The sequence below is a fragment of the Somniosus microcephalus genome, unplaced genomic scaffold (assembly GCF_052327205.1).
Source record: "Somniosus microcephalus isolate GS21.2 unplaced genomic scaffold, FLI_Smic_1.0 unresolved_chr3, whole genome shotgun sequence".
NCBI lineage: Eukaryota > Metazoa > Chordata > Chondrichthyes > Squaliformes > Somniosidae > Somniosus > Somniosus microcephalus.
Window position 1 is genome coordinate 39,932,834 of NW_028225181.1, and position 27,249 is coordinate 39,960,082.

Consider the following 27,249-nt stretch of genomic DNA (forward strand, 5'->3'; position numbering starts at 1 on the left):
ACCCGGGATAGAGGGGAATATAGAACGGGGACAGAGAGTAAAGGGAGATACCCAGGATAGAGGGGAATATAGAACGGGGACAGAGAGCAAAGAGAGATGCCCGGGATAGAGGGGAATATAGAACGGGGACACAGAGTAAAGGGAGATACCCGGGAGAGAGGGGAATATAGAACGGGGACAGAGAGTAAAGGGGGATACCCGGGATAGAGGGGAATACAGAACGGCGACAGAGAGTAAAGGGAGATACCCGGGATAGAGGGGAATATAGAACGGGGACAGAGAGTAAAGGGAGGTACCTGGGATAGAGGGGAATATCGAACGGGGACAGAGAATAAAGTGAGATACCCGGGATAGAGGGGAATATAGAACGGGGACACAGAGTAAAGGGAGATACCCGGGATAGAGCGGAATATAGAACGGGGACAGGGAGTAAAGGGAGATACCCGGGATAGAGGGGAATATAGAACGGGGCCAGAGAGTAAAGGGAGATACCTGGGATAGAGGGTACTATAGAACGGGGACAGAGAGTAAAGGGAGATACGCGGGATAGAGGGCAATATAGAACGGGGCCAGAGAGTAAAGGGAGATACCCGGGATAGAGGGGAATATAGAACCGGGACAGAGAGTAAAGGGAGATACCCGGGATAGAGGGGAATATAGAACGGGGACAGAGAGTAAAGGGAGATACCCGGGATAGAGGGGAATATAGAACGTGGACAGAGAGTAAAGGGAGATACCCGGGATAGAGGGGAATATAGAACGGGGACAGAGAGTAAAGGAAGATACCCGGGATAGAGAGGAATATAGAACGTGGACAGAGAGTAAAGGGAGGTACCGGGGATAGACGGGAATATAGAACGAGGACAGAGAGTAAAGGGAGATACCCGGGATAGAGGGGAATATAGAACGGGGACAGAGAGTAAAGGGATATACCCGGGATAGAGAGGAATATGGAACGGGAACAGAGAGTAAAGGGAGATACCCGGGATAGTGGGGAAAATAGAACGGGGACAGAGAGTAAAGGGAGATAACCGGGATAGAGGGGAATATAGAACATGGACGGAGTGTAAAGGGAGATAGCCGGGATAGAGGGGCATATAGAACAGGGACAGAGAGTAAAGGGAGATACCCGGGATAGAAGGGAATATAGAACGGGGACAGAGAGTAAAGGGAGATACCCGGGATAGAGGTGAATATTGAACGGGGACAGTGAGTAAAGGGAGATACCCGGGATAGAGGGGAATATAGAACGGGGACAGAGAGTAAAGAGAGATACCCGGGATAGAGGGGACTATAGAACAGGGACAGAGAGTAAAGGGAGATACCCGGGATAGAGGGGAATATAGAACAGGGACAGAGAGTAATGGGAGATACCGGGGATAGAGGGGAATATAGAACGGGGACAGAGAGTAAAGGGAGATACCCGGGATAGAGGGGAATATAAAACGGGGACGTGGAGTAAAGGGAGATACCCGGGATAGAGGGGAATATAGAACGTGGACAGAGAGTAAAGGGAGATACCCGGGATAGAGGGGAATATAGAACATGGACAGAGAGTAACCGAGATACCCGGGATAGAGGGGAATATAGAACGGAGACAGAGAGTAAAGGGAGATACCCGGGAGAGAGGGGAATATAGAACGGGGACAGAGAGTAAAGGGAGATACCCGGGATAGAGGGGAATATAGAACGGGGACACAGAGTAAAGGGAGATACCCGGGATCGAGGGGAATATAGAACGGGGACAGAGAGTAAAGGGGATACCCGGGATAGAGGGGAATATAGAACGGCGACAGAGAGTAAAGGGAGATAAGCGGGATAGAGGGGAATATAGAACGGGGACAGAGAGTAAAGGGAGATACTCAGGATAGAGGGGAATATAGAACGGGGACACAAAGTAAAGGGAGATACCCGGGATCGAGGGGAATATAGAACGGGGACAGAGAGTAAAGGGGATACCCGGGATAGAGGGGAATATAGAACGGCGACAGAGAGTAAAGGGAGATACGCGGGATAGAGGGCAATATAGAACGGGGCCAGAGAGTAAAGGGAGATACCCGGGATAGAGGGGAATATAGAACGGGGACAGAGAGTAAAGGGAGATACCCGGGATAGAGGGGAATATAGAACGGGGACAGAGAGTAAAGGGAGATACCCGGGATAGAGGGGAATATAGAACGTGGACAGAGAGTAAAGGGAGATACCCGGGATAGAGGGGAATATAGAACGGGGACAGAGAGTAAAGGGAGATACCCGGGATAGAGGGGAAAAAAGAACGGGGACACAGAATAAAGGGAGATAGCCGGGATAGAGGGGGATATAGAACGGGGTCAGAGAGTAAAGGGGGATACCTGGGATAGAGGGGAATATAGAACGGGGACAGAGAGTAAAGGGAGATACCCGGGATAGAGGTGAATATTGAACGGGGACAGTGAGTAAAGGGAGATACCCGGGATAGAGGGGAATATAGAACGGGGACAGAGAGTAAAGGGAGATACCCGGGATAGAGGGGAATATAGAACGGGGACACAGAGTAAAGGGGGATACCCGGGATAGAGGGGAATATAGAACGGGGACAGAGAGTAAAGGGAGATACCCGGGATAGTGGGGAATGTAGAACGGGGACAGAGAGTAAAGGGAGATACCCGGGATAGTGGGGAATATAGAACGGTGACAGAGAGTAAAGGGAAATACCCGGGATAGAGGGGAATATAGAACGGGGACAGAGAATAAAGTGAGATACCCGGGATAGAGGGAATGTAGAACGGGGACAGAGAGTAAAGGGAGATACCCGGGATAGAGGGGATTATAGAACGGGGACAGAGAGTAAAGGGAGATACCCGGGATAGAGGGGAATATAGAACGGGGGCAGAGAGTAAAGGGAGATACCCGGGATAGAGGGGAATATAGAACGGGGACAGAGAATAAAGGGAAATACCCGGGATAGAGGGGAATATAGAACGGTGACAGCGAGTAAAGGGAGATACCCGGGATAGAGGGGATATAGAACGGGGACAGAGAATAAAGGGAGATACCCGGGATAGAGGGGAATATAGAACGGGGACAGAGAGTAAAGGGAGATACCCGGGATAGAGGGGAATATAGAACAGGGACAGAGAATAAAGGGAGATACCCGGGATAGAGGGGAATATAGAACGGGGACAGAGTGTAAAGGGGGATACCCGGGATAGAGGGGAATATAGAACGGGGACAGAGAGTAAAGAGAGATACTCGGGATAGAGGGGAATATAGAACGGGGACAGAGAAAAAAGGGAAATACCCGGGATAGAGGGGAATATAGAAACGGGGACAGAGAGTAAAGGGAGATACCCAGGACAGTGGGGAATATAGAACAGGGACAGAGAGTAAAGGGGAATACCCGGGATAGAGGGGAATATAGAACGGGGACAAAGAGTAAAGTGAGATACCCGGGATAGAGGGAATATAGAACGGGGACAGAGATTAAAGGGAGATACCCGGGATAGAGGGGAATATAGAACGGGGACAGAGAGTAAAGGGGGATACCCGGGATAGAGGGGAATATAGAACGGGGACAGAGAGTAAAGGGAGATACCCGGGATAGAGGGGAATAGAGAACGGGGACAGAGAGTAAAGGGAGATACCCGGGATAGAGGGGAATATAGAACAGGGGCAGAGAGTAAAGGGAGATACCCGGGATAGAGGGGAATATAGAACGGTGACAGAATGTAAAGGGAGATACCCGGGATAGAGGAAAATATAGAACAGGGACAGAGAGTAAAGGGAGATACCCGGGATAGAGGGGAATATAGAACGGGGACAGAGAGTAAAGGGAGATACCCGGGATAGAGGGGGATATAGAACAGGGACAGAGAGTAAAGGGAGATACCCGGGATAGAGGGGAATATAGAACGGGGACAGAGAGTAAAGGGAGATACCCAGGATAGAGGGGAATATAGAACGGGGACAGAGAGTAAAGGGAGATACCCGGGATAGAGGGGAATATAGAACGGGGAAAGAGAGTAAAGGGAGATACCCGGGATAGAGGGGAATATAGAACGGGGACAGAGAGTAAAGGATAATACCCGGGATAGAGAGGAATATAGAACGGGGACAGAGAGTAAGGGAGGTACCCGGGATAGAGGGGAATATAGAACGGGGACAGAGAGTAAAAGGAGATATCCGGGATAGAGGGGAATATGGAACGGAGACAGAGAGTAAAGGGAGATACCTGGGATAGAGGGGAATATAGAACGGGGACAGAGAGTAAAGGGAGATACCCGGGATAGAGGGGAATATAGAACGGGGACAGAGAGTAAGGGAGATATCCGGGATAGAGGGGAATATAGAATGGGGACAGAGAGTAAAGGGAGATACCCGGGATAGAGTGGAATATAGAACTGGGACAGAGAGGAAAGGGAGATACCCGGGATAGAGGGGAATATAGAACGAGGACAGAGAGTAAAGGGGGATACCTGGGATAGAGGGGAATATAGAACGGGGACAGAGAATAAAGGGAGATACCCGGGATAGTGGGGAATATAGAACGGGCACAGACAGTAAAGGGAGATACCCGGGATAGTGGGGAATATAGAACGGTGACAGAGAGTAAAGGGAAAAACCCGGGATAGAGGGGAATATAGAACGGGGACAGAGAATAAAGTGAGATATCCGGGATAGAGGGGAATATGGAACGGGGACAGAGAGTAATGCGAGATACCTGGGATAGAGGGGAATACAGAACGGGGACAGAGAGTAAAGGGAGATACCCGGGATAGAGGTGACTATAGAACAGGGACAGAGAGTAAAGGGAGATACCCGGGATAGAGGGGAATATAGAACGGGGACAGAGAGTAAAGGGAGATACCCGGGATAGAGGGGAATATAGAACAGGGACAGAGAGTAATGGGAGATACCGGGGATAGAGGGGAATATAGAACGTGGACAGAGAGTAAAGGGAGATACCCGGGACAGAGGGGACTATGGAACATGGACAGAGAGTAAAGGGAGATACCCGGGATAGAGGGGAATATAGAACGGGGACAGAGAGTAAAGGGAGATACCCGGGATAGAGCGGAATATAGAACGGGGACAGAGAGTAAAGGAAGATACCCGGGATAGAGGGGAATATAGAACGGGGACACAGAGTAAAGGGAGATACCCGGGATAGAGGGGAATATAGAACGGGGACAGAGAGTAAAGGGGGATACCTGGGATGGAGAGGAATATAGAACGGGGACAGGGAGTAAAGGGAGATACCCGGGATAGTGGGGAATAGAGAACGGGGTCAGAGAGTAAAGGGAGATACCCGGGATAGTGGGGAAAATAGAACCGTGACAGAGAGTAAAGGGAAATACCCAGGATAGAGGGGAATATAGAACGGGGACAGAGAATAAAGTGAGATACCCGGGATAGAGGGAATATAGAACGGGGACAGAGAGTAAAGGGAGATACCCGGGATAGAGGGGATTATGGAACGGGGACAGAGAGTAAAGGGAGATACCCGGGATAGAGGGGAATATAGAACGGGGGCAGAGAGTAAAGGGAGATACCCGGGATAGAGGGGAATATAGAACGGGGACAGAGAATAAAGGGAAATACCCGGGATAGAGGGGAATATAGAACGGTGACAGCGAGTGAAGGGAGATACCCGGGATAGAGGGGATATAGAACGGGGACAGAGAATAAAGGGAGATACCCGGGATAGAGGGGAATATAGAACGGGGACAGAGAGTAAAGGGGTATACCCGGGATAGAGGGGAATATAGAACGGGGACAGAGAGTAAAGAGAGATACCCGGGATAGAGGGGAATATAGAACGGGGACAGAGAGTAAAGGGAGATACCGGGGATAGACGGGAATATAGAACGAGGACAGAGAGTAAAGGGAGATACCCAGGATAGAGGGGAATATAGAACGGGGACAGAGAGTAAAGGGAGATACCCGGGATAGAGGGGAATATAGAATGGGAACAGAGAGTAAAGGGAGATACCCGGGATAGAGGGGAATATAGAACGGGGACAGAGAGTAAAGGGAGATACCCGGGATAGAGGGGAATATAGAACATGGACGAAGAGTAAAGGGAGAAAGCCGGGATAGAGGGGCATATAGAACCGGGACAGAGAGTAAAGGGAGATACCCGGGATAGAGGGGAATATAGAACGGGTACAGAGAGTAAAGGGAGATACCCGGGATAGAGGTGAATATTGAACGGGGACAGTGAGTAAAGGGAGATACCTGGGATAGAGGGGAATATGGAACGGGGACAGAGAGTAAAGGGAGATACCCGGGATAGAGGGGAATATAGAACGGGGACACAGAGTAAAGGGAGATACCCGGGATAGAGGGGAATATAGAACGGGGACAGAGAGTAAAGGGGGATACCCGGGATAGAGGGGAATATAGAACGGGGACAGAGAGTAAAAGGAGATACCCGGGACAGAGGGGACTATGGAACATGGACAGAGAGTAAAGGGAGATACCCGGGATAGAGGTGAATATAGAACGGGGACAGAGAGTAAAGGGAGATACCCGGGATAGAGCGGAATATAGAACGGGGACAGAGAGTAAAGGAAGATACCCGGGATAGAGGGGAATATAGAACGGGGACACAGAGTAAAGGGAGATACCCGGGATAGAGGGGAATATAGAACGGGGACAGAGAGTAAAGGGGGATACCTGGGATGGAGAGGAATATAGAACGGGGACAGGGAGTAAAGGGAGATACCCGGGATAGTGGGGAATAGAGAACGGGGTCAGAGAGTAAAGGGAGATACCCGGGATAGTGGGGAAAATAGAACCGTGACAGAGAGTAAAGGGAAATACCCAGGATAGAGGGGAATATAGAACGGGGACAGAGAATAAAGTGAGATACCCGGGATAGAGGGAATATAGAACGGGGACAGAGAGTAAAGGGAGATACCCGGGATAGAGGGGATTATGGAACGGGGACAGAGAGTAAAGGGAGATACCCGGGATAGAGGGGAATATAGAACGGGGGCAGAGAGTAAAGGGAGATACCCGGGATAGAGGGGAATATAGAACGGGGACAGAGAATAAAGGGAAATACCCGGGATAGAGGGGAATATAGAACGGTGACAGCGAGTGAAGGGAGATACCCGGGATAGAGGGGATATAGAACGGGGACAGAGAATAAAGGGAGATACCCGGGATAGAGGGGAATATAGAACGGGGACAGAGAGTAAAGGGGTATACCCGGGATAGAGGGGAATATAGAACGGGGACAGAGAGTAAAGAGAGATACCCGGGATAGAGGGGAATATAGAACGGGGACAGAGAGTAAAGGGAGATACCGGGGATAGACGGGAATATAGAACGAGGACAGAGAGTAAAGGGAGATACCCAGGATAGAGGGGAATATAGAACGGGGACAGAGAGTAAAGGGAGATACCCGGGATAGAGGGGAATATAGAATGGGAACAGAGAGTAAAGGGAGATACCCGGGATAGAGGGGAATATAGAACGGGGACAGAGAGTAAAGGGAGATACCCGGGATAGAGGGGAATATAGAACATGGACGAAGAGTAAAGGGAGAAAGCCGGGATAGAGGGGCATATAGAACCGGGACAGAGAGTAAAGGGAGATACCCGGGATAGAGGGGAATATAGAACGGGTACAGAGAGTAAAGGGAGATACCCGGGATAGAGGTGAATATTGAACGGGGACAGTGAGTAAAGGGAGATACCTGGGATAGAGGGGAATATGGAACGGGGACAGAGAGTAAAGGGAGATACCCGGGATAGAGGGGAATATAGAACGGGGACACAGAGTAAAGGGAGATACCCGGGATAGAGGGGAATATAGAACGGGGACAGAGAGTAAAGGGGGATACCCGGGATAGAGGGGAATATAGAACGGGGACAGAGAGTAAAAGGAGATACCCGGGACAGTGGGGAATATAGAACGGGGACAGAGAGTAAAGGGAGATACCCGGGATAGTGGGGAATATAGAACGGTGACAGAGAGTAAAGGGAAATACCCGGGATAGAGGGGAATATAGAACGGGGACAGAGAATAAAGTGAGACACCCGGGATAGAGGGAATGTAGAAGGGGGACAGAGAGTAAAGGGAGATACCCGGGATAGAGGGGATTATAGAACGGGGACAGAGAGTAAAGGGAGATACCCGGGATAGTGGGGAATATAGAACGGTGACAGAGAGTAAAGGGAAATACCCGGGATAGAGGGGAATATAGAACGGGGACAGAGAATAAAGTGAGATACCCGGGATAGAGGGAATGTAGAAGGGGGACAGAGAGTAAAGGGAGATACCCGGGATAGAGGGGATTATAGAACGGGGACAGAGAGTAAAGGGAGATACCCGGGATAGAGGGGATTATGGAACGGGGACAGAGAGTAAAGGGAGATACCCGGGATAGAGGGGAATATAGAACGGGGGCAGAGAGTAAAGGGAGATACCCGGGAGAGAGGGGAATATAGAACGGGGACAGAGAATAAAGGGAAATACCCGGGATAGAGGGGAATATAGAACGGTGACAGCGAGTGAAGGGAGATACCCGGGATAGAGGGGATATAGAACGGGGACAGAGAATAAAGGGAGATACCCGGGATAGAGGGGAATATAGAACGGGGACAGAGAGTAAAGGGAGATACCCGGGATAGAGGGGAATATAGAACGGGGACAGAGAGTAAAGGGAGATACCCGGGATAGAGGGGAATATAGAACGGGGACAGAGAGTAAAGGGGTATACCCGGGATAGAGGGGTATATAGAACGGTGACAGAGAGTAAAGAGAGATAGCCGGGATAGAGGGGAATATAGAACGGGGACAGAGAGTAAAGGGAGATACCGGGGATAGACGGGAATATAGAACGAGGACAGAGAGTAAAGGGAGATACCCGGGATAGAGGGGAATATAGAACGGGGACAGAGAGTAAAGGGAGATACCCGGGATAGAGGGGAATATAGAACGGGAACAGAGAGTAAAGGGAGATACCCGGGATAGAGGGGAATATAGAACGGGGACAGAGAGTAAAGGGAGATACCCGGGATAGAGGGGAATATAGAACATGGACGGAGAGTAAAGGGAGAAAGCCGGGATAGAGGGGCATATAGAACCGGGACAGAGAGTAAAGGGAGATACCCGGGATAGAGGGGAATATAGAACGGGTACAGAGAGTAAAGGGAGATACCCGGGATAGAGGTGAATATTGAACGGGGACAGTGAGTAAAGGGAGATACCTGGGATAGAGGGGAATATGGAACGGGGACAGAGAGTAAAGGGAGATACCCGGGTTAGAGGGGAATATAGAACGGGGACAGAGAGTAAAAGGAGATACCCGGGACAGTGGGGAATATAGAACGGGGACACAGAGTAAAGGGAGATACCCGGGATAGAGGGGAATATAGAACGGGGACAGAGAGTAAAGGGGGATACCCGGGATAGAGGGGAATATAGAACGGGGACAGAGAGTAAAAGGAGATACCCGGGACAGTGGGGAATATAGAACGGGGACAGAGAGTAAAGGGAGATACCCGGGATAGTGGGGAATATAGAACGGTGACAGAGAGTAAAGGGAAATACCCGGGATAGAGGGGAATATAGAACGGGGACAGAGAATAAAGTGAGACACCCGGGATAGAGGGAATGTAGAAGGGGGACAGAGAGTAAAGGGAGATACCAGGGATAGAGGGGATTATAGAACGGGGACAGAGAGTAAAGGGAGATACCCGGGATAGTGGGGAATATAGAACGGTGACAGAGAGTAAAGGGAAATACCCGGGATAGAGGGGAATATAGAACGGGGACAGAGAATAAAGTGAGATACCCGGGATAGAGGGAATGTAGAAGGGGGACAGAGAGTAAAGGGAGATACCCGGGATAGAGGGGATTATAGAACGGGGACAGAGAGTAAAGGGAGATACCCGGGATAGAGGGGAATATGGAACGGGGGCAGAGAGTAAAGGCAGATACCCGGGATAGAGGGGAATATAGAACGGGGACAGAGAATAAAGGGAAATACCCGGGATAGAGGGGAATATAGAACGGTGACAGCGAGTAAAGGGAGATACCCGGGATAGAGGGGATATAGAACGGGGACAGAGAATAAAGGGAGATACCCGGGATAGAGGGGAATATAGAACGGGGACAGAGAGTAAAGGGAGATACCCGGGATAGAGGGGAATATAGAACGGGGACAGAGAATAAAGGGAGATATCCGGGATAGAGGGGAATATAGAACGGGGACAGAGAGTAAAGGGGGATACCCGGGATAGAGGGGATTATAGAACGGGGACAGAGAGTAAAGGGAGATACCCGGGATAGAGGGGAAAAAAGAACGGGGACAGAGAGTAAAGGGAGATAGCCGGGATAGAGGGGCATATAGAACAGGGACAGAGAGTAAAGGGAGATACCCGGGATAGAGGGGAATATAGAACGGGGACAGAGAGTAAAGTGAGATACCAGGGATAGAGGGGTATATAGAACGTGGACAGAGAGTAAAGGGAGATACCCGGGACAGAGGGGAATATAGAACGGGGACACAGAGTAAAGGGAGTTACCCGGGATAGCGGGGAATATAGAACGGGGACAGAGAGTCAAGGGGGATACCCGGGATAGAGGGGAATATAGAACGGTGACAGAGAGTAAAGGGAGATACACGGGATAGAGGGGAATATAGAACGGGGACAGAGAGTAAAGGGAGATACCCGGGATAGAGGGGGAAAAAGAACGGGGACACAGAATAAAGGGAGATAGCCGGGATAGAGGGGAATATAGAACGGGGACAGAGAGTAAAGGGGGATACCTGGGATAGAGGGGAATATAGAACGGGGACAGAGAGTAAAGGGAGATACCCGGGATAGTGGGGAATATAGAACGGGGACAGAGAGTGAAGGGAGATACCCGGGATAGTGGGGAATATAGAACGGTGACAGAGAGTAAAGGGAAATACCCGGGATAGAGGGGAATATAGAACGGGGACAGAGAATAAAGTGAGATACCCGGGATAGAGGGAATATAGAACGGGGACAGAGAGTAAAGGGAGATACCCGGGATAGAGGGGATTATGGAACGGGGACAGAGAGTAAAGGGAGATACCCGGGATAGAGGGGAATATAGAACGGGGGCAGAGAGTAAAGGGAGATACCCGGGATAGAGGGGAATATCGAACGGGGACAGAGAATAAAGGGAAATACCCGGGATAGAGGGGAATATAGAACGGTGACAGCGAGTGAAGGGAGATACCCGGGATAGAGGGGATATAGAACGGGGACAGAGAATAAAGGGAGATACACGGGATAGAGGGGAATATAGAACGGGGACAGAGAGTAAGGGGAGATACCCGGGATAGAGGGGAATATAGAACGGGGACAGAGAGTAAAGGGAGATACCCGGGATAGAGAGGAATATAGAACGGGGACAGAGAGTAAAGGGGGATACCCGGGATAGAGGGGAATATAGAACGGGGACAGAGAGTAAAGAGAGATATCCGGGATAGAGGGGAATATAGAACGGGGACAGAGAGTAAAGGGAGATACCGGGGATAGACGGGAATATAGAACGTGTACAGAGAGTAAAGGGAGATACCCGGGATAGAGGGGAATATAGAACGGGGACAGAGAGTAAAGGGAGATACCCGGGATAGAGGGGAATATAGAACGGGAACAGAGAGTAAAGGGAGATACCCGGGATAGAGGGGAATATAGAACAGGGACAGAGAGTAAAGGGAGATACCCGGGATAGAGGGGAATATAGAACATGGACGGAGAGTAAAGGGAGATAGCCGGGATAGAGGGGCATATAGAACCGGGACAGAGAGTAAAGGGAGATACCCGGGATAGAGGGGAATATAGAACGGGGATAGAGAGTAAAGGGAGATACCCAGGATAGAGGGGAATAAAAGAACGGGGACAGAGAGTAAAGGGAGATACCCGGGATAGAGGGGAATATAGAACGTGGACAGAGAGTAAAGGGAGATACCGGGGATAGACGGGAATATAGAACGAGGATAGAGAGTAAAGGGAGATACCCGGGATAGAGGGGAATATAGAACGGGGACAGAGAGTAAAGGGAGATACCCGGGATAGAGGGGAATATAGAACGGGGACAGAGAGTAAAGGGAGATAGCCGGGATAGAGGGGCATATAGAACAGGGACAGAGAGTAAAGGGAGATACCCGGGATAGAGGGGAATATAGAACGGGGACAGAGAGTAAAGGGAGATACCCGGGATAGAGGTGAATATTGAACGGGGACAGTGAGTAAAGGGAGATACCCGGGATAGAGGGGAATATAGAACGGGGACAGAGAGTAAAGCGAGATACCTGGGATAGAGGGGAATATAGAACGGGGACAGAGAGTAAAGGGAGATACCCGGGATAGAGGGGACTATAGAAAAGGGACAGAGAGTAAAGGGAGATACCCTGGATAGAGGGGAATATAGAAAGGGGACAGAGAGTAAAGGGAGATACCCGGGATAGTGGGGAATATAGAACAGGGACAGAGAGTAATGGGAGATACCGGGGATAGAGTGGAATATAGAACGGGGACAGAGAGTAAAGGGAGATACCCGGGGTAGAGGGGAATATAGAACGGGGACAGAGAGTAAAGTGAGATACCCGGGATAGAGGGGAATATAAAACGTGGACAGAGAGTAAAGGGAGATACCCGGGACAGAGGGGACTATAGAACATGGACAGAGAGTAAAGGGAGATACCCGGGATAGAGGGGAATATAGAACGGGGACAGAGAGTAAAGGGAGATACCCTGGAAAGAGGGGAATATAGAACGGGGACACAGAGTAAAGGGAGACACCCGGGATAGAGGGGAATATAGAACGGGGACAGAGAGTAAAGGGGGATACCCGGGATAGAGGGGAATATAGAACGGTGACAGAGAGTAAAGGGAGATACCCGGGATAGAGGGGAATATAGAACGGGGACAGAGAGTAAAGGGAGATTCCCGGGATAGTGGGGAATATAGAACGGTGACAGAGAGTAAAGGGAAATACCCGGGATAGAGGGGAATATAGAACGGGGACAGAGAATAAAGTGAGATATCCGGGATAGAGGGGAATATAGTTCGGGGACAGAGAGTAAAGCGAGATACCTGGGATAGACGGGAATATAGAACGGGGACAGAGAGTAAAGGGAGATACCCGGGATAGAGGGGACTTTAGAACAGGGACAGAGAGTTGAGGGAGATACCCGGGACAGAGGGGAATATAGAACGGGGACAGAGAGTAAAGGGAGATACCCGGGATAGAGGGGAATATAGAACAGGGACAGAGAGTAATGGGAGAAAGCGGGGATAGAGGGGAATATAGAATGGGGACAGAGAGTGAAGGGAGATACCCGGGATAGAGGGGAATATAGAACGGTGACAGAGAGTAAAGGGAGATACCCGGGATAGAGGGGAATATAGAACGGGGACAGAGAGTAAAGGGAGATTCCCGGGATTGTGGGGAATATAGAACGGTGACAGAGAGTAAAGGGAAATACCCGGGATAGAGGGGAATATAGAACGGGGACAGAGAATAAAGTGAGATATCCGGGATAGAGGGGAATATAGAACGGGGACAGAGAGTAAAGCGAGATACCTGGGATAGACGGGAATATAGAACGGGGACAGAGAGTAAAGGGAGATACCCGGGATAGAGGGGACTTTAGAACAGGGACAGAGAGTTGAGGGAGATACCCGGGACAGAGGGGAATATAGAACGGGGACAGAGAGTAAAGGGAGATACCCGGGATAGAGCGGAATATAGAACAGGGACAGAGAGTAATGGGAGAAAGCGGGGATAGAGGGGAATATAGAATGGGGACAGAGAGTGAAGGGAGATACCCGGGATAGAGGGGAATATAGAACGTGGACAGAGAGTAAAGGGAGATACCCGGGACAGAGGGGACTATAGAACATGGACAGAGAGTAAAGGGAGATACCCGGGATAGAGGGGAATATAGAACGGGGACAGAGAGTAAAGGGAGATACCCGGGTGAGAGGGGAATATAGAACGGGGACACAGAGTAAAGGGAGATACCCGGGATAGAGGGGAATATAGAACGGGGACAGAGAGTAAAGGGGGATACCCGGGATAGAGGGGAATATAGAACGGTGACAGAGAGTAAAGGGAGATACCCGGGATAGAGGGGAATATAGAACGGGGACAGAGAGTAAAGGGAGATACCCGGGATAGAGGGGAAAAAAGAATGGGGACACAGAGTAAAGGGAGATAGCCGGGATAGAGGGGAATATAGAACGGGGACAGAGAGTAAAGGGGGATACCTGGGATAGAGGGGAATACAGAACGGGGACTGAGAGTAAAGGGAGATACCCGGGATAGTGGGGAATATAGAACGGGGACAGAGAGTAAAGGGAGATACCCGGGATAGTGTGGAATACAGAACGGTGACAGAGAGTAAAGGGAAATACCCGGGATCGAGGGGAATATAGAACGGGGACAGAGAATAAAGTGAGATACCCGGGATAGAGGGAATATAGAACGGGGACAGAGAGTAAAGGGAGATACCCGGGATAGAGGGGATTATGGAACAGGGACAGAGAGTAAAGTGAGATACCCGGGATAGAGGGGAATATAGAACGGGGGCAGAGAGTAAAGGGAGATACCCGGGATAGAGGGGAATATAGAACGGGGACAGAGAATAAAGGGAAATACCCGGGATAGAGGGGAATATAGAACGGTGACAGCGAGTGAAGGGAGATACCCGGGATAGAGGGGATATAGAACGGGGACAGAGAATAAAGGGAGATACACGGGATACAGGGGAATATAGAACGGGGACAGAGAGTAAGGGGAGATACCCGGGATAGAGGGGATATAGAACGGGGAGAGAGAGTAAAGGGAGATACCCGGGATAGAGGGGAATATAGAACGGGGACAGAGAGTAAAGGGGGATACCCGGGATAGAGGGGAATATACAACGGGAACAGAGAGTAAAGAGAGATACCCGGGATAGAGGGGAATATAGAACGGAGACAGAGAGTAAAGGGAGATACCGGGGATAGACGGGAATATAGAACGTGGACAGAGAGTAAAGGGAGATACCCGGGATAGAGGGGAATATAGAACGGGGACAGAGAGTAAAGGGAGATACCCGGGATATAGGGGAATATAGAACGGGAACAGAGAGTAAAGGGAGATACCCGGGATAGAGAGGAATATGGAACGGGGACAGAGAGTAAAGGGAGATACACGGGATAGAGGGGAATATAGAACATGGATGGAGAGTAAAGGGAGATAGCCGGGATAGAGGGGCATATAGAACGGGGACAGAGAGTAAAGGGAGATACCCGGGATAGAGGGGAATATAGAACGGGGACACAGAGTAAAGGGAGATACCCAGGATAGAGGGGAATATAGAACGGGGACAGAGAGTAAAGGGGGATACACGGGATAGAGGGGAATATAGAACGGGGACATAGAGTAAAGGGAGATAGTGGGGATAGTGGGGAATATAGAACGGGGACAGAGAGTAAAGGGAGATACCCGGGATAGTGGGGAATATAGAACGGGGACAGAGAATAAAGTGAGATACCCGGGATAGAGGGAATGTAGAACGGGGACAGAGAGTAAAGGGAGATACCCGGGATAGAGGGGATTATAGAACGGGGACAGAGAGTAAAGGGAGATACCCGGGATAGAGGGGAATATAGAACGGGGGCAGAGATTAAAGGGAGATACCCGGGATAGAGGGGAATATAGAACGGGGACAGAGAATAAAGGGAAATACCCGGGATAGAGGGGAATATAGAACGGTGACAGCGAGTAAAGGGAGATACCCGGGATAGAGGGGATATAGAACGGGGACAGAGAATAAAGGGAGATACCCGGGATAGAGTGGAATATAGAACGGGGACAGAGAGTAAAGGGAGATACCCGGGATAGAGGGGAATATAGAACAGGGACAGAGAATAAAGGGAGATACCCGGGATAGAGGGGAATATAGAACGGGGACAGAGAGTAAAGGGGGATACCCGGGATAGAGGGGAATATAGAACGGGGACAGAGAATAAAGGGAAATACCCGGGATAGAGGGGAATATAGAACAGGGACAGAGAGTAAAGGGGAATACCCGGGATAGAGGGGAATATAGAACGGGGACAAAGAGTAAAGGGAGATACCCGGGATAGAGGGGAATATAGAACGGGGACAGAGAGTAAAGGGAGATACCCGGGTGAGAGGGGAATATAGAACGGGGACACAGAGTAAAGGGAGATACCCGGGATAGAGGGGAATATAGAACGGTGACAGAGAGTAAAGGGAGATACCCGGGATAGAGGGGAATATAGAACGGTGACAGCGAGTAAAGGGAGATACCCGGGATAGAGGGGATATAGAACGGGGACAGAGAATAAAGGGAGATACCCGGGATAGAGTGGAATATAGAACGGGGACAGAGAGTAAAGGGAGATACCCGGGATAGAGGGGAATATAGAACAGGGACAGAGAATAAAGGGAGATACCCGGGATAGAGGGGAATATAGAACGGGGACAGAGAGTAAAGGGGGATACCCGGGATAGAGGGGAATATAGAACGGGGACAGAGAATAAAGGGAAATACCCGGGATAGAGGGGAATATAGAACAGGGACAGAGAGTAAAGGGGAATACCCGGGATAGAGGGGAATATAGAACGGGGACAAAGAGTAAAGGGAGATACCCGGGATAGAGGGGAATATAGAACGGGGACAGAGAGTAAAGGGAGATACCCGGGTGAGAGGGGAATATAGAACGGGGACACAGAGTAAAGGGAGATACCCGGGATAGAGGGGAATATAGAACGGGGACAGAGAGTAAAGGGGGATACCCGGGATAGAGGGGAATATAGAACGGTGACAGAGAGTAAAGGGAGATACCCGGGATAGAGGGGAATATAGAACGGGGACAGAGAGTAAAGGGAGATACCCGGGATAGAGGGGAAAAAAGAATGGGGTAACAGAGTAAAGGGAGATAGCCGGGATAGAGGGGAATATAGAACGGGGACAGAGAGTAAAGGGGGATACCTGGGATAGAGGGGAATACAGAACGGGGACTGAGAGTAAAGGGAGATACCCGGGATAGTGGGGAATATAGAACGGGGACAGAGAGTAAAGGGAGATACCCGGGATAGTGGGGAATACAGAACGGTGACAGAGAGTAAAGGGAAATACCCGGGATCGAGGGGAATATAGAACGGGGACAGAGAATAAAGTGAGATACCCGGGATAGAGGGAATATAGAACGGGGACAGAGAGTAAAGGGAGATACCCGGGATAGAGGGGATTATGGAACAGGGACAGAGAGTAAAGTGAGATACCCGGGATAGAGGGGAATATAGAACGGGGGCAGAGAGTAAAGGGAGATACCCGGGATAGAGGGGAATATAGAACGGGGACAGAGAATAAAGGGAAATACCCGGGATAGAGGGGAATATAGAACGGTGACAGCGAGTGAAGGGAGATACCCGGGATAGAGGGGATATAGAACGGGGACAGAGAATAAAGGGAGATACACGGGATAGAGGGGAATATAGAACGGGGACAGAGAGTAAGGGGAGATACCCGGGATAGAGGGGATATAGAACGGGGAGAGAGAGTAAAGGGAGATACCCGGGATAGAGGGGAATATAGAACGGGGACAGAGAGTAAAGGGGGATACCCGGGATAGAGGGGAATATAGAACGGGGACAGAGAGTAAAGAGAGATACCCGGGATAGAGGGGAATATAGAACGGAGACAGAGAGTAAAGGGAGATACCAGGGATAGACGGGAATATAGAACGTGGACAGAGAGAAAAGGGAGATACCCGGGATAGAGGGGAATATAGAACGGGGACAGAGAGTAAAGGGAGATACCCGGGATATAGGGGAATATAGAACGGGAACAGAGAGTAAAGGGAGATACCCGGGATAGAGGGGAATATGGAACGGGGACAGAGAGTAAAGGGAGATACCCGGGATAGAGGGGAATATAGAACATGGACGGAGAGTAAAGGGAGATAGCCGGGATAGAGGGGCATATAGAACCGGGACAGAGAGTAAAGGGAGCTACCCGCGATAGAGGGGAATATAGAACGGGGACAGAGAGGAAAGGGAGATACCCGGGATAGAGGTGAATATTGAACGGGGACAGTGAGTAAAGGGAGATACCCGGGATAGAGGGGAATATAGAACGGGGACAGAGAGTAAAGGGAGATACCCGGGATAGAGGGGAATATAGAACGGGGACAGAGAGTAAAGGGAGATACCCGGGATAGAGGGGAATATAGAACGGGGACACAGAGTAAAGGGAGATACCCAGGATAGAGGGGAATATAGAACGGGGACAGAGAGTAAAGGGGGATACACGGGATAGAGGGGAATATAGAACGGGGACATAGAGTAAAGGGAGATACCCGGGATAGTGGGGAATATAGAACGGGGACAGAGAGTAAAGGGAGATACCCGGGATAGTGGGGAATATAGAACGGTGACAGAGAGTAAAGGGAAATACCCGGGATAGAGGGGAATATAGAACGGGGACAGAGAATAAAGTGAGATACCCGGGATAGAGGGAATGTAGAACGGGGACAGAGAGTAAAGGGAGATACCCGGGATAGAGGGGATTATAGAACGGTGACAGCGAGTAAAGGGAGATACCCGGGATAGAGGGGATATAGAACGGGGACAGAGAATAAAGGGAGATACCCGGGATAGAGTGGAATATAGAACGGGGACAGAGAGTAAAGGGAGATACCCGGGATAGAGGGGAATATAGAACAGGGACAGAGAATAAAGGGAGATACCCGGGATAGAGGGGAATATAGAACGGGGACAGAGAGTAAAGGGGGATACCCGGGATAGAGGGGAATATAGAACGGGGACAGAGAATAAAGGGAAATACCCGGGATAGAGGGGAATATAGAAACGGGGACAGAGAGTAAAGGGAGATACCCAGGATAGTGGGGAATATAGAACAGGGACAGAGAGTAAAGGGGAATACCCGGGATAGAGGGGAATATAGAACGGGGACAAAGAGTAAAGGGAGATACCCGGGATAGAGGGAATATAGAACGGGGACAGAGATTAAAGGAAGATACCCGGGATAGAGGGGAATATAGAACGGGGACAGAGAGTAAAGGGGGATACCCGGGATAGAGGGGAATATAGAACGGGGACAGAGATTAAAGGGAGATACCCGGGATAGAGGGGAATAGAGAACGGGGACAGAGAGTAAAGGGAGATACCCGGGATAGAGGGGAATATAGAACAGGGGCAGAGAGTAAAGGGAGATACCCGGGATAGAGGGGAATATAGAACGGTGACAGAGTGTAAAGGGAGATACCCGGGATAGAGGAAAATATAGAATAGGGACAGAGAGGAAAGGGAGATACCCGGGATAGAGGGGAATATAGAACGGGGACAGAGAGTAAAGGGAGATACCCGGGATAGAGGGGGATATAGAACAGGGACAGAGAGTAAAGGGAGATACCCGGGATAGAGGGGAATATAGAACGGGGACAGAGTGTAAAGGGAGATACCCAGGATAGAGGGGAATATAGAACGGGGACAGAGAGTAAAGGGAGATACCCGGGATAGAGGGGAATATAGAACGGGGAAAGAGAGTAAAGGGAGATACCCGGGATAGAGGGGAATATAGAACGGGGACAGAGAGTAAAGGATAATACCTGGGATAGAGAGGAATATAGAACGGGGACAGAGAGTAAGGGAGGTACCCGGGATAGAGGGGAATATTGAACGGGGACAGAGAGTAAAAGGAGATATCCGGGATAGAGGGGAATATGGAACGGAGACAGAGAGTAAAGGGAGATACCTGGTATAGAGGGGAATATAGAACGGGGACAGAGAGTAAAGGGAGATACCCGGGATAGAGGGGAATATAGAACGGGGACAGAGAGTAAGGGAGATATCCGGGATAGAGGGGAATATGGAATGGGGACAGAGAGTAAAGGGAGATACCAGGGATAGAGTGGAATATAGAACTGGGACAGAGAGTAAAGGGAGATACCCGGGATAGAGGGGAATATAGAACGGGGACACAGAGTAAATGGAGATACCCGGGATAGAGGGGAATATAGAACGAGGACAGAGAGTAAAGGGGGATACCTGGGATAGAGGGGAATATAGAACGGGGACAGAGAGTAAAGGGAGATACCCGGGATAGTGGGGAATATAGAACGGGCAACGACAGTAAAGGGAGATACCCGGGATAGAGGGGAATATAGAACGGGGACAGAGAATAAAGTGAGATATCCGGGATAGAGGGGAATATAGAACGGGGACAGAGAGTAATGCGAGATACCTGGGATAGAGGGGAATACAGAACGGGGACAGAGAGTAAAGGCAGATACCCGGGATAGAGGGGACTATAGAACAGGGACAGAGAGTAAAGGGAGATACCCGGGATAGAGGGGAATATAGAACGGGGACAGAGAGTAAAGGGAGATACCCGGGATAGAGGGGAATATAGAACAGGGACAGAGATTAATGGGAGATACCGGGGATAGAGGGGAATATAGAACGGGGACAGAGAATAAAGGGAAATAGCCGGGATAGAGGGGAATATAGAACGGTGACAGCGCGTAAAGGGAGATACCCGGGACAGAGGGGATATAGAACGGGGACAGAGAATAAAGGGAGATACCCGGGATAGAGTGGAATATAGAACGGGGACAGAGAGTAAAGGGAGATACCCGGGATAGAGGGGAATATAGAACAGGGACAGAGAATAAAGGGAGATACCCGGGATAGAGGGGAATATAGAACGGGGACAGAGAGTAAAGGGGGATACCCGGGATAGAGGGGAATATAGAACGGGGACAGAGAATAAAGGGAAATACCCGGGATAGAGGGGAATATAGAAACGGGGACAGAGAGTAAAGGGAGATACCCAGGATAGTGGGGAATATAGAACAGGGACAGAGAGTAAAGGGGAATACCCGGGATAGAGGGGAATATAGAACGGGGACAAAGAGTAAAGGGAGATACCCGGGATAGAGGGGAATATAGAACGGGGACAGAGAGTAAAGGGAGATACCCGGGTGAGAGGGGAATATAGAACGGGGACACAGAGTAAAGGGAGATACCCGGGATAGAGGGGAATATAGAACGGGGACAGAGAGTAAAGGGGGATACCCGGGATAGAGGGGAATATAGAACGGTGACAGAGAGTAAAGGGAGATACCCGGGATAGAGGGGAATATAGAACGGGGACAGAGAGTAAAGGGAGATACCCGGGATAGAGGGGAAAAAAGAATGGGTACACAGAGTAAAGGGAGATAGCCGGGATAGAGGGGAATATAGAACGGGGACAGAGAGTAAAGGGGGATACCTGGGATAGAGGGGAATACAGAACGGGGACTGAGAGTAACGGGAGATACCCGGGATAGTGGGGAATATAGAACGGGGACAGAGAGTAAAGGGAGATACCCGGGATAGTGGGGAATACAGAACGGTGACAGAGAGTAAAGGGAAATACCCGGGATCGAGGGGAATATAGAACGGGGACAGAGAATAAAGTGAGATACCCGGGATAGAGGGAATATAGAACGGGGACAGAGAGTAAAGGGAGATACCCGGGATAGAGGGGATTATGGAACAGGGACAGAGAGTAAAGTGAGATACCCGGGATAGAGGGGAATATAGAACGGGGGCAGAGAGTAAAGGGAGATACCCGGGATAGAGGGGAATATAGAACGGGGACAGAGAATAAAGGGAAATACCCGGGATAGAGGGGAATATAGAACGGTGACAGCGAGTGAAGGGAGATACCCGGGATAGAGGGGATATAGAACGGGGACAGAGAATAAAGGGAGATACACGGGATAGAGGGGAATATAGAACGGGGACAGAGAGTAAGGGGAGATACCCGGGATAGAGGGGATATAGAACGGGGAGAGAGAGTAAAGGGAGATACCCGGGATAGAGGGGAATATAGAACGGGGACAGAGAGTAAAGGGGGATACCCGGGATAGAGGGGAATATAGAACGGGGACAGAGAGTAAAGAGAGATACCCGGGATAGAGGGGAATATAGAACGGAGACAGAGAGTAAAGGGAGATACCAGGGATAGACGGGAATATAGAACGTGGACAGAGAGAAAAGGGAGATACCCGGGATAGAGGGGAATATAGAACGGGGACAGAGAGTAAAGGGAGATACCCGGGATATAGGGGAATATAGAACGGGAACAGAGAGTAAAGGGAGATACCCGGGATAGAGGGGAATATGGAACGGGGACAGAGAGTAAAGGGAGATACCCGGGATAGAGGGGAATATAGAACATGGACGGAGAGTAAAGGGAGATAGCCGGGATAGAGGGGCATATAGAACCGGGACAGAGAGTAAAGGGAGATACCTGCGATAGAGGGGAATATAGAACGGGGACAGAGAGGAAAGGGAGATACCCGGGATAGAGGTGAATATTGAACGGGGACAGTGAGTAAAGGGAGATACCCGGGATAGAGGGGAATATAGAACGGGGACAGAGAGTAAAGGGAGATACCCGGGATAGAGGGGAATATAGAACGGGGACAGAGAGTAAAGGGAGATACCCGGGATAGAGGGGAATATAGAACGGGGACACAGAGTAAAGGGAGATACCCAGGATAGAGGGGAATATAGAACGGGGACAGAGAGTAAAGGGGGATACACGGGATAGAGGGGAATATAGAACGGGGACATAGAGTAAAGGGAGATACCCGGGATAGTGGGGAATATAGAACGGGGACAGAGAGTAAAGGGAGATACCCGGGATAGTGGGGAATATAGAACGGTGACAGAGAGTAAAGGGAAATACCCGGGATAGAGGGGAATATAGAACGGGGACAGAGAATAAAGTGAGATACCCGGGATAGAGGGAATGTAGAACGGGGACAGAGAGTAAAGGGAGATACCCGGGATAGAGGGGATTATAGAACGGGGACAGAGAGTAAAGGGAGATACCCGGGATAGAGGGGAATATAGAACAGGGGCAGAGAGTAAAGGGAGATACCCGGGATAGAGGGGAATATAGAACGGGGACAGAGAATAAAGGGAAATACCCGGGATAGAGGGGAATATAGAACGGTGACAGCGAGTAAAGGGAGATACCCGGGATAGAGGGGATATAGAACGGGGACAGAGAATAAAGGGAGATACCCGGGATAGAGTGGAATATAGAACGGGGACAGAGAGTAAAGGGAGATACCCGGGATAGAGGGGAATATAGAACAGGGACAGAGAATAAAGGGAGATACCCGGGATAGAGGGGAATATAGAACGGGGACAGAGAGTAAAGGGGGATACCCGGGATAGAGGGGAATATAGAACGGGGACAGAGAATAAAGGGAAATACCCGGGATAGAGGGGAATATAGAAACGGGGACAGAGAGTAAAGGGAGATACCCAGGATAGTGGGGAATATAGAACAGGGACAGAGAGTAAAGGGGAATACCCGGGATAGAGGGGAATATAGAACGGGGACAAAGAGTAAAGGGAGATACCCGGGATAGAGGGAATATAGAACGGGGACAGAGATTAAAGGGAGATACCCGGGATAGAGGGGAATATTGAACGGGGACAGAGAGTAAAGGGGGATACCCGGGATAGAGGGGAATATAGAACGGGGACAGAGATTAAAGGGAGATACCCGGGATAGAGGGGAATAGAGAACGGGGACAGAGAGTAAAGGGAGATACCCGGGATAGAGGGGAATATAGAACAGGGGCAGAGAGTAAAGGGAGATACCCGGGATAGAGGGGAATATAGAACGGTGACAGAGTGTAAAGGGAGATACCCGGGATAGAGGAAAATATAGAATAGGGAGAGAGGAAAGGGAGATACCCGGGATAGAGGGGAATATAGAACGGGGACAGAGAGTAAAGGGAGATACCCGGGATAGAGGGGGATATAGAACAGGGACAGAGAGTAAAGGGAGATACCCGGGATAGAGGGGAATATAGAACGGGGACAGAGAGTAAAGGGAGATACACAGGATAGAGGGGAATATAGAACGGGGACAGAGAGTAAAGGGAGATACCCGGGATAGAGGGGAATATAGAACGGGGAAAGAGAGTAAAGGGAGATACCCGGGATAGAGGGGAATATAGAACGGGGACAGAGAGTAAAGGAAAGTACCTGGGATAGAGAGGAATATAGAACGGGGACAGAGAGTAAGGGAGGTACCCGGGATAGAGGGGAAGATTGAACGGGGACAGAGAGTAAAAGGAGATATCCGGGATAGAGGGGGAATATGGAACGGAGACAGAGAGTAAAGGGAGATACCTGGTATAGAGGGGAATATAGAACGGGGACAGAGAGTAAAGGGAGATACCCGGGATAGAGGGGAATATAGAACGGGGACAGAGAGTAAGGAGATATCCGGGATAGAGGGGAATATGGAATGGGGGACAGAGGAATAAAGGGAGATACCAGGGATAGAGTGGAATATAGAACTGGGACAGAGAGTAAAGGGAGATACCCGGGATAGAGGGGAATATAGAACGGGGACACAGAGTAAATGGAGATACCCGGGATAGAGGGGAATATAGAACGAGGACAGAGAGTAAAGGGGGATACCTGGGATAGAGGGGAATATAGTACGGGGACAGAGAGTAAAGGGAGATACCCGGGATAGTGGGGAATATAGAACGGGCAACGACAGTAAAGGGAGATACCCGGGATAGTGGGGAATATAGAACGGTGACAGAGAGTAAAGGGAAAAACCCGGGATAGAGGGGAATATAGAACGGGGACAGAGAATAAAGTGAGATAATCCGGGATAGAGGGGAATATAGAACGGGGACAGAGAGTAATGCGAGATACCTGGGATAGAGGGGAATACAGAACGGGGACAGAGAGTAAAGGCAGATACCCGGGATAGAGGGGGACTATAGAACAGGGACAGAGAGTAAAGGGAGATACCCGGGATAGAGGGGAATATAGAACGGGGACAGAGAGTAAAGGGAAGATACCCGGGATAGAGGGGAATATAGAACAGGGACAGAGATTAATGGGAGATACCGGGATAGAGGGGATATAGAACGTGGACAGAGAGTAAACGGAGATACCCGGGACAGAGGGGACTATAGAACATGGACAGAGAGTAAAGGGAGATACCCGGATAGAGGGGAATATAGAACGGGGACAGAGAGTAAAGGGAGATACCCGGAGAGAGGGGAATATAGAACGGGGACACAGAGTAAAGGGAGATACCCGGGGTAGAGGGGAATATAGAACGGGGACAGAGAGTAAAGGGGGATACCCGGGATAGAGGGGAATATAGAACGGTGACAGAGAGTAAAGGGAGATACCCGGGATAGAGGGGAATATAGAACGGGGACAGAGAGTAAAGGGAGATACCCGAGAAAGAGGGGAATATAGAACGGGGACACAGAGTAAAGGGAGATACCCGGGATAGAGGGGAATATAGAACGGGGACAGAGAGTAAAGGGGGATACCTGGGATAGAGAGGAATATAGAACGGGGACAGAGAGTAAAGGGAGATACCCGGGATAGTGGGGAATATAGAACGGGGACAGAGAGTAAAGGGAGATACCCGGGATAGTGGGGAATATAGAACCGTGACAGAGAGTAAAGGGAAATACCCAGGATAGAGGGGAATATGGAACGGGGACAGAGAATAAAGTGAGATACCCGGGGATAGAGGGAATATAGAACGGGGACAGAGAGTAAAGGGAGGTACCCGGGATAGAGGGGATTATGGAACGGGGACAGAGAGTAAAGGGAGATACCCGGGGTTAGGGGGGAATATAGAACGGGGGACAGAGAGTAAAGGGAGATACCCGGGATAGAGGGGGAATATAGAACGGGGACAGAGAGTAAAGGGAGATACCCGGGATAGAGGGGAATATAGAACGGGGACACAGAGTAAAGGGAGATACCCGGGATAGAGGGGAATATAGAACGGGGACAGAGAGTAAAGGGGGATACCCGGGATAGAGGGGAATATAGAACGGGGACAGAGAGTAAAGGGAGATACCCGGGATAGTGGGGAATATAGAACGGGGACAGAGAGTAAAGGGAGATACCCGGGATAGTGGGGAATATAGAACGGTGACAGAGAGTAAAGGGAAATACCCGGGATAGAGGGGAATATAGAACGGGGACAGAGAATAAAGTGAGATACCCGGGATAGAGGGAATGTAGAACGGGGACAGAGAGTAAGGGAGATACCCGGGATAGAGGGGATTATAGAACGGGGACAGAGAGTAAAGGGAGATACCCGGGATAGAGGGGAATATAGAACGGGGGCAGAGAGTAAAGGGAGATACCCGGGATAGAGGGGAATATAGAACGGGGACAGAGAATAAAGGGAAATACCCGGGATAGAGGGGAATATAGAACGGTGACAGCGAGTAAAGGGAGATACCCGGGATAGAGGGATATAGAACGGGGACAGAGAATAAAGGGAGATACCCGGGATAGAGTGGAATATAGAACGGGGACAGAGAGGAAAGGGAGATACCCGGGATAGAGGGGAATATAGAACAGGGACAGAGAATAAAGGGAGATACCCGGGATAGAGGGGAATATAGAACGGGGACAGAGAGTAAAGGGGGATACCCGGGATAGAGGGGAATATAGAACGGGGACAGAGAATAAAGGAAATACCCGGGATAGAGGGGAATATAGAAACGGGGACAGAGAGTAAAGGGAGATACCCAGGATAGTGGGGAATATAGAACAGGGACAGAGAGTAAAGGGGAATACCCGGGATAGAGGGGAATATAGAACGGGGACAAAGAGTAAAGGGAGATACCCGGGATAGAGGGGAATATAGAACGGGGACAGAGATTAAAGGGAGATACCCGGGAGAGAGGGGAATATAGAACGGGGGACAGAGAGTAAAGGGGGATACCCGGGATAGAGGGGAATATAGAACGGGGACAGAGAGTAAAGGGAGATACCCGGGATAGAGGGGAATAGAGAACGGGGACAGAGAGTAAAGGGAGATACCCGGGGATAGAGGGGAATATAGAACGGGGACAGAGAATAAAGGGAAATACCCGGGATAGAGGGGAATATAGAACGGTGACAGCGCGTAAAGGGAGATACCCGGGACAGAGGGGATATAGAACGGGGACAGAGAATAAAGGGAGATACCCGGGATAGAGTGGAATATAGAACGGGGACAGAGAGTAAAGGGAGATACCCGGGATAGAGGGGAATATAGAACAGGGACAGAGAATAAAGGGAGATACCCGGGATAGAGGGGAATATAGAACGGGGACAGAGAGTAAAGGGGGATACCCGGGATAGAGGGGAATATAGAACGGGGACAGAGAATAAAGG